The sequence below is a fragment of the Symphalangus syndactylus genome, chromosome 10 (genome assembly GCF_028878055.3).
Source record: "Symphalangus syndactylus isolate Jambi chromosome 10, NHGRI_mSymSyn1-v2.1_pri, whole genome shotgun sequence".
NCBI lineage: Eukaryota > Metazoa > Chordata > Mammalia > Primates > Hylobatidae > Symphalangus > Symphalangus syndactylus.
The window spans coordinates 8,519,557-8,533,225 of record NC_072432.2 but is presented as its reverse complement, the minus strand read 5'-3'; positions in this window follow the sequence as shown (position 1 = coordinate 8,533,225).

Here is a 13,669-nt window from a genome sequence, read left to right as displayed (position 1 = left end):
CTGAGTCCTCTCCATGGCTTGCAGACGGCGTCTTCTCCCTGTGTCCTCACAGGGTCATCCCTCTGTGTGCACTTGCATCCGAATCTCCTCCTCTTATCAGGACGTCAACCCTGTGGATTAGAGACCATCCTGACGGCCTCATTTTACATTAATTACCCCTTTAAAGACCCCGTCTCCAAATACAGTCATCATCTGAGGCCCCAGGCGCTGGGGCCTCCACGTAGGATTTCCTGGGAGACACAATTCGGCCATCACATGACCACCAGTGTCCCCTTGGGCATGTTTGTGTTCACCCCAAAATTCAGGTCAAAGCCCAAGCCCCTCATTATGGCAGTATTTAAAGACGGGAACTTGGGAAGACAATGAGGGTTGGATGAGGCTACGACGTGGGGCCCCGTGATGGGACCAGTGTTCTAAAAAGAAGAGGAAGGGGGCAGAGCTCTCTCTCTCTCTCTCTCTCTCTCTTTCCTGTCTCTCTCTCTCACTTTCCTCTCTCTCTGTCTCTCTCTCTTTCACTCTCCTCCCTCTCTGTCTCTCTCTGTCGCTCTCTCTCTCTCTCTCTCTCACTCTCCTCTCTCTCTCCTCTCTCTCTCTCTCTCCCCCACCCCCATCTGAGGATACAGTGAGAAGTTGCTTCTCTCAACCAGGAAAAGGCTGTCATGAGGAAGTGAATCTGCCGGTGCCTTGACTTAGACTTCGGCCTCCAGAACTGTGAGGAATCCCTGTTTGCTGTTGAAGTCACTCAGTCTTCGGTATTTTGTCATGGCCCGAGCTGGCTAAGACAACCAAGCACTTCTTAAGTAACGACTTACACAGAGAAAATGGGCCCTTCTCAGAGCCCAAATTAGCCCTAAACACGATTCACCTGAAACACTGGGACTTCCAATTCCCAAATCATGAGAATAAGCTGAGCTTCAGACGTGTTTAAATGCCAAAGAATAAACAAGAGAATGCAATATTCAAAAAGACATTTAAGTTTGAATTATCTCAATCACCTGCATATATCCAGTTGGATAGATTTTCACATTTTCAAATAAATATTGACTGCATGTGCACTCAATGGAACTATATTCCTAAGTAATATTTGGGGAGTTGTATAAAGACAATTTTATGAAGTCTCTTTAACCGCACCTCGTTTTAGAGTCTGTGTCACGTAATTAACTCAACACCCGCCGTGCTGGGGGCAGTGTGGTTTGCCACATTCGCAATGACTGGCGAATGAGCTAATCCCGAAAGTTGTTTTATGAGCTTCTTTTCACCAGTGACACCGAAGCACTGATCCCTGCCCTGATAAGCCTCGTGTAATGATTCAACCCTAAGAAATCCACAAAGAGAAGGCTATATCTTAAATGAATGCATTTTTGCATTCTTCCGTTGCTGGAAGACCTGATGGGGACGTCTTCTTTTGCTGCTCCATGTGGTAATGCAATGGTCAGCGGTCACTCCCTCCTGATAGAAGGAACCAGCACCTGCCTGCTACCAGCCCTAGAATGAGGGAGGGTGAGTGGGAGACGTTCCCAGAGTCTCGGCAGCGCCCGGCCCGGTTCAGCCGGGCCTCTGCTGCCCTCCAGTGGCCTTCGGCTGGAAGCAGCAGAGAGAGAGTCCCGCTGCAGGAGGCTGGGACGCAGAGCATCCCTGGAATTAATTCCTGGACTGCTGGGAAAGGGGCCGGGGTGTCTGGGGTGTGCAGGACTAAAGTAAACCACTGAGCCCTCAGCCTGTAACTCCTTGCTTCCCTCAATGCATTTTTCTCCTTGGTAAAATCCAGATGAAATGACCCAAAAGAAAAAACAGCCTCCAAGATGAAAGGTCCCGGAAGGAAGCCTTGGAAGGAAGCGAGAGGACGCCCCTGGCCTCGGCCTCATTGCCTGTTCCTTCCCCTCGGCAGCTCTGCACGGCCCTCCAGCAGGACAGCTCATCCAAGGATGCCCCTGCCTGGGGCCTGAGGACCCACCTGCGGGGCCAGAACCCCCTCCCCACCCCGGGTGAACACAGCCCCCACAGGCCCTAGCGGGCGGGAATGTTCCCCGTGGTGGCCATTCACATAACTGGACAAAAGAGCCCCCACGTTTGCTGGGATGACGCTTGGGAGACCGCCAGCAAGTTGCAGACCACGGCGGAGGCCGAGCTGAGATGGGAATTCCATGCCCAGGTCTCACTGGACTGAGAGAATGTGACAGCAAGCTGAAACAGAAACAGAAACAATAGCGACGCCTCTTTAGAAAGACTAGAACTGAAAACTGGTTCCCAGTCTAGCCCAATGGACACAGGATCTGAAGAGATCCAAGACCCGTTTCTGAGAGGGGAGAGAAGACCGTGGCTGGCAGGCAGGGGTGATGCTCTCAGCTGCCTTTTTCCAGCCAAGACCAGAAATGTAGTGCTGCTTTGGCTGGCTTTACGCCCAGGACCCCAAGCCAGCTTCCTCCCCAAAGTGGGCTGTCCTCCGGACTCTGGGTTGGAGACATCTCTGAGCCAGTTCTTTACGCCCAGGACCCCAAGCGAGCTTCCTCCCCAAAGTGGGCTGTCCTCCGGACTCTGGGTTGGGGACATCTCTGAGCCAGCTCTTTACGCCCAGGACCCCAAGTGAGCTTCCTCCCCAAAGTGGGCTGTCCTCCGGACTCTGGGTTGGGGACACCTCTGAGCCAGCTGGGAGGTCAGAGACAGTTTTACAGCCAGGAACCCCCTCCCAGGCCCGGCATGAAGCATGGGCTGTGTACCTTAAAAATGTGGCTTTAGAAAGTGAAACGTTGGCCGGGCACGGTGGCTCACGCCTGTAATCCCAGCACTTTGGGAGACAGAGATGGGCGGATCACCTGAGGTCGGGAGTTCAAGACCACCCTGGCCAACATGGTGAAACCCCATCTCTACTAAAAATACAAAACTTGGCTGAATGTGGTGGCAGGCGCCTGTAGTCCCAGCTACTTGGGAGGCTGAGGCATGAGAATTGCTTGAACCCTGGGAGGCAGAGGCTGCAGAGCTGAGATCATGCCACTGCACTCCAGCCTGGGTGACAGAGTGAGACTCCATCCCCCATCCCAAAAAAAAGAGAAAGAAAAGAAAAACGAAAACAAGAAAGTGAAGCATCAACACCAGCCAGGCTCAGTATCCTGGAATTACATATTCAGTTTGTGGCCTGATGTGGGGTAAGTTGGTTTCAAAGAAACAATAAACCTGTAATTTTAACAAATTGATGTTTGGCAAACTAGACATTCTAGAAGGCAGTTGTTCAGAGGGCAGCTGCTGGTGGCTGGACAACTTCTGAACGGGCAGCCAATGTCCACAGCCAGGTGGGCAGTATTTGCTTCTCGGTTCCAACTGGAATCATAACTCCAAAGCAACAGCTGCCACAAGCAACAGAGAACGGAGAGAGACACACCCAAGTGTGGCCACACAGCAATTCACAGTCAGGAAGGAGAAGCCGGAGAGGGACTCAGCCGATGACCCCAGGAGCCACAGAATTCCCACTCACAGTGGGCGAATCTACCGGGGAGAGAGGGGAAAAGAGGTTCCCCGAACACCACCGGGGAATAGGATGATATTCATAGCAACAAGCATTTATACCATACTCTGCGCTGGATGCGTTACCTGTGTGTACTCATGAATCTTGATAATGCTTGAGCCAGGAGCTCTTCGTGAGCACTGTCGTTTTGTAGAAGAATAAACAGAGTCACAGGGCCCCCAAGGGACCTGCCCAGGTCCTACAGCCTTAAGAAGTAGAACTGAACTTACACCCAGGGCCCTGGCTCCAAAGCCCACCCTGGCAATCCACGATGAATCACCCACCTCTGCCTTGGCCTCACCAATAAAGCTCTGATCCAAAGGTCCAGGCTCAGTCCTCGTGGTGGGCTGGTGGCATAACCCGATAAAAATGCCCCAGCCTTTGCTGGGATGGCTCTTGGAAGACTGCCAGCAAGTGGGAGAATACGAGAGAGACCGTGCTGAGATGGAAATTCTAGGCCCGTATTCCAACGAACTGAGAAAAATGACGGGAAGCTGAAGTGGAAACAGGGGTGATAGTGACTTTTTTTTCAGAAGGGCCTCCTGGGAAGATGGAAGTGAGGCAGGCACGGCCCTTCTCCCAGACACTAGAGCCTGCCCAGGCCTTCTCGATGGGTGAAGGGGAGCTGATCCCCCCGCCTGAGGCCAGCGGGGGGACGTTCTGGAACCTGAGCCCCGAGTGCCTCCTTTGATGGGCAGAGCCCTGCATGGTGACAAAGACAGGTGCTCCGTGTCTGCTGGCTCCTGGGCTCCCATCTGACTCTTCAGGACACAAACTCTCAGGTTTCCACTCCATTTCCCACAGGGTTCTGTGCACACAGGAAGACCCAGCTCAGCCCAGGAGCCATCAGGGCCTCCAGTCAGAGGACAGAGTAACAAATTTCAGTGAGGACAAATAGAAAAAACAGTAAGAGGGTAGAAGCTGAGTTAATCAGTTAATTGTTCCATGTTTCCCTGAACAGAATTTTTTTTTTTAAGACGGAGCCTTGCTCTGTCACCCAGGCTGGAGTGCAGTGGCACATAGCAGCCTTGAGCTCCCAGCTCCAATCCTTCTTCCTGTCTCAGCCTCCCGAGTAGCTGGGACCACAGGCATGTGCCACCACACCCAGCTAATTTTTTGTATTTTTTGTAGTGACAGGGTTTTGCCATGTTGTCCAAGCTCGCCTCAGACCCCTGAGCAAAAGCAATCTGCCTGCCTCAACCTTTCAAAGTGCTGGGATTACAGGCATGAGCCACAGTGCCCAGCCAGGATACTTGAAATTCTCAATATCATGAATTCCTTGCATATTATTTTGAATTCGTGTTAAACTGAACTATAGTTATTCCGAAGACATTTTCATTTTTCTCTTTTTTCTTTATTTTTAAACTTCTCTTGTTTCTTAATAAGGCTTTATCTCTCAATCCTAAACATTGGCAGTGCACTTTGTGGGTGGAAACAAGATTCCCGTTCCCTGGAAATTGGAATGCAGATGTCCATCAACTGCCAGGAGTTAAACCGAGAGAGACAGAGACAGGGGACCCCAGGAGCCACGTTTCTCCACATGTAAACGACATATTTTCTGCTTCCCTACTCCCCTTTCTCCTGACATGTCTCTGCTGCTATCTGTGGAGTTCGGGGTTGTTCTGGTGACGCAAAGCCGCACTGCGTAAACCTCTGTGCAGTAACACACTTTGCGTGGACGTGAGAGGCCCCTTAGTTTAGTCTGTGGTACTCATGGAGACCATGTCCATGGCGTCCCCTAAGAAATCATCACTCAAACCAGCTGCTGTCACTCTTCTCTCATCCAGGACACACCAGGCACCTGAAAACTACAAAGTGCGGGAAAGTTACTGGAGGGGTAGCCCTTCTAGACAAAAAGTGGCTTGTCAAAACTATAGCTAGAACATAGTCCAGTCAAATGGCATTTGCCTTTTGACTTTATATCTTCAGGAGTTTGGGCAGCAAGTGAAAGAAATCAGCTTAAAGCTGTAAAACTGGAAAATCCAGGAGTAGAGATGGCGTCAGGCAGGGTGAGTAGAGGGTGCAGAGCATGGGACCATTCTCCTTCCCTCTCCTGCCCTGCCTGGCTTTCCTCGGCTTCATTTTGGGGAGGCTTAGTCTGTCTCTCAGAAACCCAAGTGAAAAATAGAAGTAACTTTCCTAAGAGTCCCCCAAAATTCTAGAACTGAGTTTTTGCTGACTTAGTCATTTGTTCATTCCTTATCCAATCACTGTCGCCTGAGGCAGGGAAACGCTCCGATGGGCCAGGCCTCGAGCTCAGAGGCGCCTCCACGCCGGCCACATGCTATGAATGGACAGCTCTTGTTTGGGGCGGGAGGCAGAGGAAGGAGGGCTCACACCGAGTGAAGCGAGGAGAGGAAATGAGGGGAGATGAATGAATGTCTTGGAAGCAAAAGCAGCACACACCCACTCCAGACGCCACGCCCAGAGCTCCAATGCCCAACAGGAGCGCCGCGCATTTCTTGACAAATTGTTTTCAACAGGGCACCGCACAGGCTCCCTGTCCTTTTAGAGCTCACCGTGACATTCCATCCATTTCCAGCGACGGTTGCTCTGTTTCACTTATCCTGTTTAAAATGCCAGCCTAGCAGTATGAAGTGGTTGTGAGTTTGAATAACTGTCATGAAAGCGATTTTAGTAAAAATAAATAAACCGTATAAAGGACATATTTACTCAATGCAGAGCCCTTGCCAAGGAAATTGTCAAAGTTAGAAGAAAGGCAGCCATCTAGTGGCAGCATCCTGTCATAACACTGCTAGAGTTGGGGAATTCAACCCTAATTTAGGGGGAAACTATCAGTGAGAGGAAATACAATTATTTTTAAAATATATTATTTGCCCCATTTTTGAGACTGGGTCTTGCTCTGTAGCCCAGGCTGGAGTGCAGTGGTACGATCATGGCTCATTGCAACCTCTACCTCCTGGACTCAAGTGGCTTCCAGAGCAGCTGGGACCACACGTGAGCACCACCACACCCAGCTAATTTTTTAAATTTTCTGTAGAGACGAGGTCACACTATATAGTCAGAGCTGCTCTTGAACTGCTGAGCTCAAGTTTAGAGGAAGGCTTTCAGTGCAGTGAGAGACTTTTGTGGGGGTCCCTCAGCCACTGGAAATGACTCTCATCCAGGAAGTTATTTTCTACCCACCTCAGCCTCCCAAAGTGCTGAGATTACGGGTGTGAGCCACTGCACCTGGCTTTATTTGCCCCTTTTAAAACAAAGCCAGCCGGGCATGGTGGCTTACGCCTGTAATCCCAGCACTTTGGGAGGCCGAGGCAGGTGGATCACGAGGTCAAGAGATCGAGACCACCCTGGCTAACACGGTGAAACCCTGCCTCTACTAAAAATACAAAAAATTAGCCGGGCGTGGAGGCGGGCGCCTGTAGTCCCAGCTACTCGAGAGGCTGAGGCAGGAGCATGGCGTGAACCCGGGAGGCGGAGCTTGCAGTGAGCCGAGATCGCACCACTGCACTCCAGCCTGGGTGACAGAGAGAGACTCCATCTCAAAAAAAAAAAAAAGCCAAATTCCATCTATAAATTCACTTATGGAATAGTTATACAGAAACTATTTTCATTTCATTTCATCATGCCTATGTTACGTTAAACCCTGCTCCTGGCTTACTCCCTGAATCTGGGACTTTTAATATACATGGTAAGATTTTCAACTGCTGTATTTCACTGATTCTAATACATGTGCTTTCTGTTCACATTCGTATGACCCAAAAACAACACTATTGGTTTGTCATCCAACCATGTGAATTCATCTTAGTAATGGATTATACTATTAAGTGGAGAGAGCAAGTTGCAAAAATTTACCCAACATATGCTATTATTTTATAAGGTGAAAATCAAGGAAAATAATAAATACATGTATTTTAAGAGAGCATGCACATATAATAAACATATATGAAAAGTAAAGCAAGGGCCAGGTGTGGTGGCTCACGCCTATAATCTCAGCATTTTGGGAGGCTGAGGCGGGCAGAACACCAGAGATCAGGAGTTCAAGACCAGCCTGTCCAACATGGTGAAACCCCGTTTCTGCTAAAAATACAAAAATTAGCCAGGCACAGTGGCACGCACCTGTAAAGCCAGCTACTCGGGCAACTGAGGCAGGAGAATTTCTTGAACCCAGGAGGCGGAGGTTGCAGTGAGCTGAGATCGTGCACTGCACTCCATCCTGGGCAACAGAGCAAGACTCCATCTCAAAAAAAAAAAAAAAGAAAGAAAGAAAGAAAAGTAAAGGAAGAAAATAGTTAACTTGGGTCAGGAGGGAGGGGTGTAGTTTGGGAGAACTAAATTATTATTTTCAGTATTTCAAAATAATATAAAATATACAAATATAAATATATCAAATATATTTCTATAAGTCCTACCATCCAAACTCTGTAGTCTACTCAGTAGTCTATCCATCAAGTCTATTTCTCAGCGGAAGCTTTATTGCATCTGATGTTAAACCGGGTTTCAATGGCTGCAGGAGAGATATTGGCAAATAGGGGTCAGAGGGAGAGAGAGAGAGGCGGGATGGGGGCTGTATTCTCCACGAATGCTTACGAGTTTCAAAGAAAGGCAGTGATGTTTGTTTATAAGTGGATGTTGTTCCTTGTGTCATCATTACTGTATAACTAATGAAATAACAGAATGTTAGAACAGAAAAGGAATGTTGAGGTCGGCTTGAAGCTTTTTGTTCTGCAGAGAGGGAAACTGAAGCCCAGAGAGTTTGTGTGAGTTTCCCAGAGCCACACAGCCCAGCAGCAGCAGAGCATAGAGTTGAACCCCCAGCACCCCAGCACCGTTCCCGGTGAAGCACACTTGGCTGCTGGCTTCCCACTACAAGCCAAGATTGGAACTGTGACCATAGTTTCTTATGGGATTACTTTGTTAACACCCAATTCACACATGCAAAATATCTGCCAAAACCCTGGAGAAGAGTTTACCTGTGAAATCACAGAAGAGACAGATGCTGTTTGTGGTGTAGCCTTAATATTTAAGGAAACTAAGTGAAATCTATGGTGCATAAGTTTTTAAATTTTTCATTAAAATACTTCCACTTATAAATCGAGTCATGTTAGATGGCCTATTTTTTATATAAATGAATGTTTATCAATAATGTGATATGTTTAAATATTCATTATTGAACTAGGACAAACATCTCTCTTTAGAAAAGAGATAAAACGGCCTATCATGGTATTCAGGAAAAACAAAATAATATGATACCAAACCTAGGAAGCCCTGTAGTCTGTGATCATCATTAATATAGACCTGCCATTTACATTGTTAAAAAGCATGAGACTAAACCTTTCCTTGTAAAAGGCATGCAAAGGTTTCATAAAGTAGCAAGCATTGATGATTTGCATCGCCTTTGTTTTGCTAATGCTGCAACCCTTTTTATTCAAAATGCAGATGATCTGAGCTCCACGTTCCATCTGCTGATACAGCACTGACCTTTGATAGTTGGTTCAATTTGCCTACGTGGAGTGCAGGGAATGCAGAGCCACTCAGGCTAGATCAGGCGCAGAGGGGTCTGTTCTGTTTTACTTTATTTTACTTTACTTTTCTCATAGGCAGACAGGGGGGTCCATTCTAAGTACATGTGTGAGGTGATAAGGAAATGGAATCTCAGGAAAATGTTTTAAAATCACAAGAGGGTCAGTTTTTATGGAAGTGAAGGGTATAGTGCATCTAAGACAGCTCTGAGGTGCTGAAAGGGAGGCCCTGGGACCCCACTATTAGCAGAATTTAGCTGCACTATGTTCTGATATACTTCTTCCCACTTCCTATGCCGAGTCTTTCTTTGATTTCCAATTTAAATTATTGAGAGAGGGCTTTTGATTGGCTCCGCTAATAACTATTGATGAGTACATCGAGTCAATCATAGACCTTGGCCACCCGTGGACAGAATGCTGGTGGTTCCAGGGGCCCATTTCTAAATCGGTGGGAGCCACAGGCTCTGTCCTGCAGCACGTAGTGTTGGTGGATGAGGCTGGAGATGCCAGCAGGGAACGTGAATGGAAGCTGATTTTGGGGAAGGGGCTGTGGATAGATACATCAAGCACTGTGATTGATTTGTCTAATACATGCATTAATGTAAGGAAATACATTCTGCAGACGTGATCTAAATGCAGCAATAAGCCATGTCAATCAGCACTTCATAAAGGGCAGAGCTTTTCTGTTCTTTTCACTCTGAGCCCTGGCACAGTAGTTGTCTTGTTCAATCAATGTCTCTGCAGTTTAGAAATATTTCTATGTAATAGCACTTTAAATGGTGTGTAGTAAAGAACTAACGTTTGGTTGGGTACAGTAGCTGATGCCTGTAATCCCGACACTTTGGGAGGCTGAGGTGGGAGGATTGAGCCCAGGAGCTTGAGAGCAGCCTGGGTAGCCTAGCAAGACCCCATCTCTACAAAAAATACAAAATGATCTGGGTGTGGTGGTGCGCACCTGTGGTCCCAGCTCCTCTGTGGGGGATCACTTGAGCCTGGGACATGGAGACTGCAGTGAGCTATAATCACACCACTGCACTCCAGCCTGGGCAACAGAGAGAAAAAGAAAAAAGAAAAAACTAACCTTACCCAAGGAGCACTCTGGCCTTTGCCCTCAGCTCCTGGGAGGTCACGTCTAAGCCGCAGACATGTCTTGTCTGATAAGAGTGTTTTTGTCTAGCTGGGGCCTTGGGCCACACGCAGAGCCTAACAGCGTGATTCATGGTGGGGGCTTTGGATGGTGCATATTGGCATGACTTCATGAAGGACTGGTGCTATGGTTTCAATGCTGATGTCCCCCCAAAAACTCATGTTGAAACTTACTCCCCAGTGCCACAGTAGTAAAAGGTATGGCCTTTGGGAGCTCATTAGGTCATGAAGGCCCCACTCTTGTGAATGGAATCAGTGCCTTATGAAAGGGCTGGAGGTTGAAGTGAGCACGCTCTTGCCCTTCCGTCCCTTCCATCCTATGAGGATACAGCGTTCATCCCCCCGTCCGGAAGACGCGGCCACAAGGCATCATCCAGAAGTGGAGCTCAGCCCTCTCCAGCACCTAAACCTGCAGGCTCCTTGATCTTGGACTTCCCAGCCCCAAGAACTTGAGAAATACATTTCTGTTTTTTATAAACTACCCAGTCCGAGGCATTTTGTGATAGCGGCACAAACAGACTAAGGCAGCTGGGGCCTACAGGTCAGCCAAGCGCAGTCAACCACGTCTCTGTGACCAGGTCCAAGGGAAGCCTCTGGACGCAGGCTCGCGGAGCGTCCCGGCTGCCCGTGCTCCATGTGAACTGCCCACATTGTTTCTGGGAGCAGCAGGCTCAGCCACGATTCCACCAGGAGAGGAGGTGGCAGCTCTGTGGGTCTCTCCAGGGCTCTGCCTTCAGAACCTCTCCACTTGACTGATTTTACTCTGCACCCTTTCACTGTAATAAATGTTTCTGGTGAGTTCTGTGGGTCCTTCTAGTGCATTATTCAACCTGCAGGTAGTCTTAGAGACGCCCTAACTCAGCAAAGAATCATTATTCTTTATTGACCTTTTATCATTTAAGCAATTAACCGACAATAACTTCAGGAAAGAGGCACATACAATGTAGCAAGATGACTTATACAGGACCACTCGTGCACAAAACGCCACAAACGTGTTTATTATTGGAATTATCTTCCAGCTTTACGTCTTGGAGGTACTGCTGAGAGTTTCTTCAAGATGATGCTGGGAGAAGGCTGGAGAAACATCCTAGACCCTGCCCAGTCCTCTCAGCGTTCCTTTGCCCCCGTTCTGGCTCGCCTAAGTCCTTCTCTCTGTGCCCCACTCTTCTGCATGGACATGGTTAGGTCCTTGAATTTGTCTCTCTGTGTGAGCCACCTCGCTCAGCCTATTCTGAGGTCATTTTAAACTTTATGACTTTTTCTATTACAGAAAGCAGAAATAAAGTTCACATCATGTACATTAAAAGCATGGGTAAGAAAAGTAAAACTTGCAAACCCTTAGAAGAAATGGAAGATAGTGTCACTATGGCCTTAAGGTAGGCGGGGGGAATTGAAGCAGCAGTTTCATTTCCTCCCATATGCATTACAGCATTGATTGAACCTGTTCTCCAGTGATCTGCCTCAGTCATACCTCGCACCTCTCCATACGAGTGTCTCCTCTACATGACAGCATGTCTACTGCTGACTGTTCCTATTCTTCCTTTTGACCTCTTTGCCTCTCTTGGTGCCAATACCACACTGTCGTATATAAGATAGTTTTGTAAGACTTTCTAAGTCTTTAAAAACAGGTCCTTAGTAAGAAGGCTTGCCTTAATAGCTGGGAGAAGAAGTCCTCTACCTGGATCTTCTTCAAAGTTGACTTGTCCATTCTGGAATCTTTTCTCCTTCGTCTGTATTTTAGGCTCACTTCCTGCTTCTGCTCTTCTGGGCTCTTTACTGGAATCACATTGCATTTTTAGTGAGGACTGACCACTTTTTCATATTGAGTTTCTCATTTATGAACATAGTATATTTTGCCATTTATTTAGATTTTTTTAAATGTCCTTCATTAAAGTGTTTTTGCTAAATTCACAATTAGAAACTCCCGTGGATTCTCCCCATTCAAAAGGGAGCTGATTTTTTCCCACTCAGGTGAGAGCTGCAGCTTGCACGTAGAATGGAGTTGCCGCTACCTGTTTTGCTTACCAATTTATAATGTGTGCGATATATGAAAAATGATACATATGACTATTTTAGTATATGCATAGCATTTAATTATATAAATATGTTACATTTTATTTAAGAAAACTCTTCTTAATAGGCTTTTATGTTGTTCTATATTTGTTTGTAGTCAAAAAATGCTTCAGGGAACATTTTTATCTTTATATCACTGTGCCCTTGTGAGAATGCAACTATGGGAGAAATTTCATGAAGTGAAATCTCTGGTAAAAAAGTGCATGCATTTAAAATTTATGTAGATAATGCTGAAGTGCTTTAAAAAAAAAAAGGGAAGAAAAATACAGTGCTACACAGTACCCGGAGGATGAAAATACATAATTACCATCACTTCACAAGCCTCACTAGCCTTTGTTTTGTGAAACAGTCTTACCCGATAGATAAAATAATAAATATCCCATCATTACTGTGACTTTTCTTTAGTTATAAGTAACCCTGGCTTTTTTCCTTACATGTGTATATACATTTGTAAAGTTTTAAAAAATTGTTAAGGGTCTGAGCCGAGAGAAATTTAACACTTTAGGCTTTCTATAACAACTTAAAACACCCAAAGTTAAACTAAATTTAGGCAAAGAGCTGATCTCCCTCAAAGGTGGAAATCAGGGAACATACCTAGAAGCAAAAATTAAATCACAATCAGCCTAACTAATTTGAATTTCTCAATGGGTCATTTTAAACAGAAAACACATTGAAAGCTAAAGTCAATGACGTGTTTGCTGTCACAAGTAAGACCTGAGATGATAAAATTATGGAATTTCCATTTGGGTGGAAAGTTAACTTGAAGAAAATCTAGCCTTATCTTTTTTGACAGGTGAGTCTATCTTTGTAAGTTCAACAGAAATATGAAATGTTTTATTCAAACTCATAAGTAGCAAAGTTCAGTGGCTAGCAAACAGGTAACACTATCATCATTTGTTGAGTGAACAAGAATGAAGGAATGAATGAATGAATGGTACTAGGATTGGCGCCTGGGTTTTCCAGAAAGTAGGAGGCTCTTTCTCTTTATGCTTTGCCATTAATAGTCAGTGTGCTGACATTCCATACATTTCTATAATCGTACATTTAGAGGCACAGAGCTAATCCCTTATTTTTAATTTCTGACAATCATCACTTTTAATTTATGACGAATTGAGAAGTAGAGGTTTTCCAAAAGCATGTATTATGTTCATGACATGCAACCTTGGAAAACACCATATTTGGTTAAATCACTGCATATTTTTCTTTCAGAGGTAAAAGTACTTTGACACCTCTGTATTTGTTTGCTATGGTCATGATAACAAAGTACTGCAAACTGGGTAGATTAGAAAAAAAGAAATTTATTATGTCGCCCTTGTGGAACTTAGAAGTCCAGGATCAAGATATTGCAGGATTGCTTTCTTCTGAGCTTGAAGGCTGAGTCTGTTCCATGCTGCGTCCTGAAGTTATGGTTATTGGCTGGCGACTCTTAGCATTCCTTGGCTTGTAAAGGTTTTACCCCCAATATTTG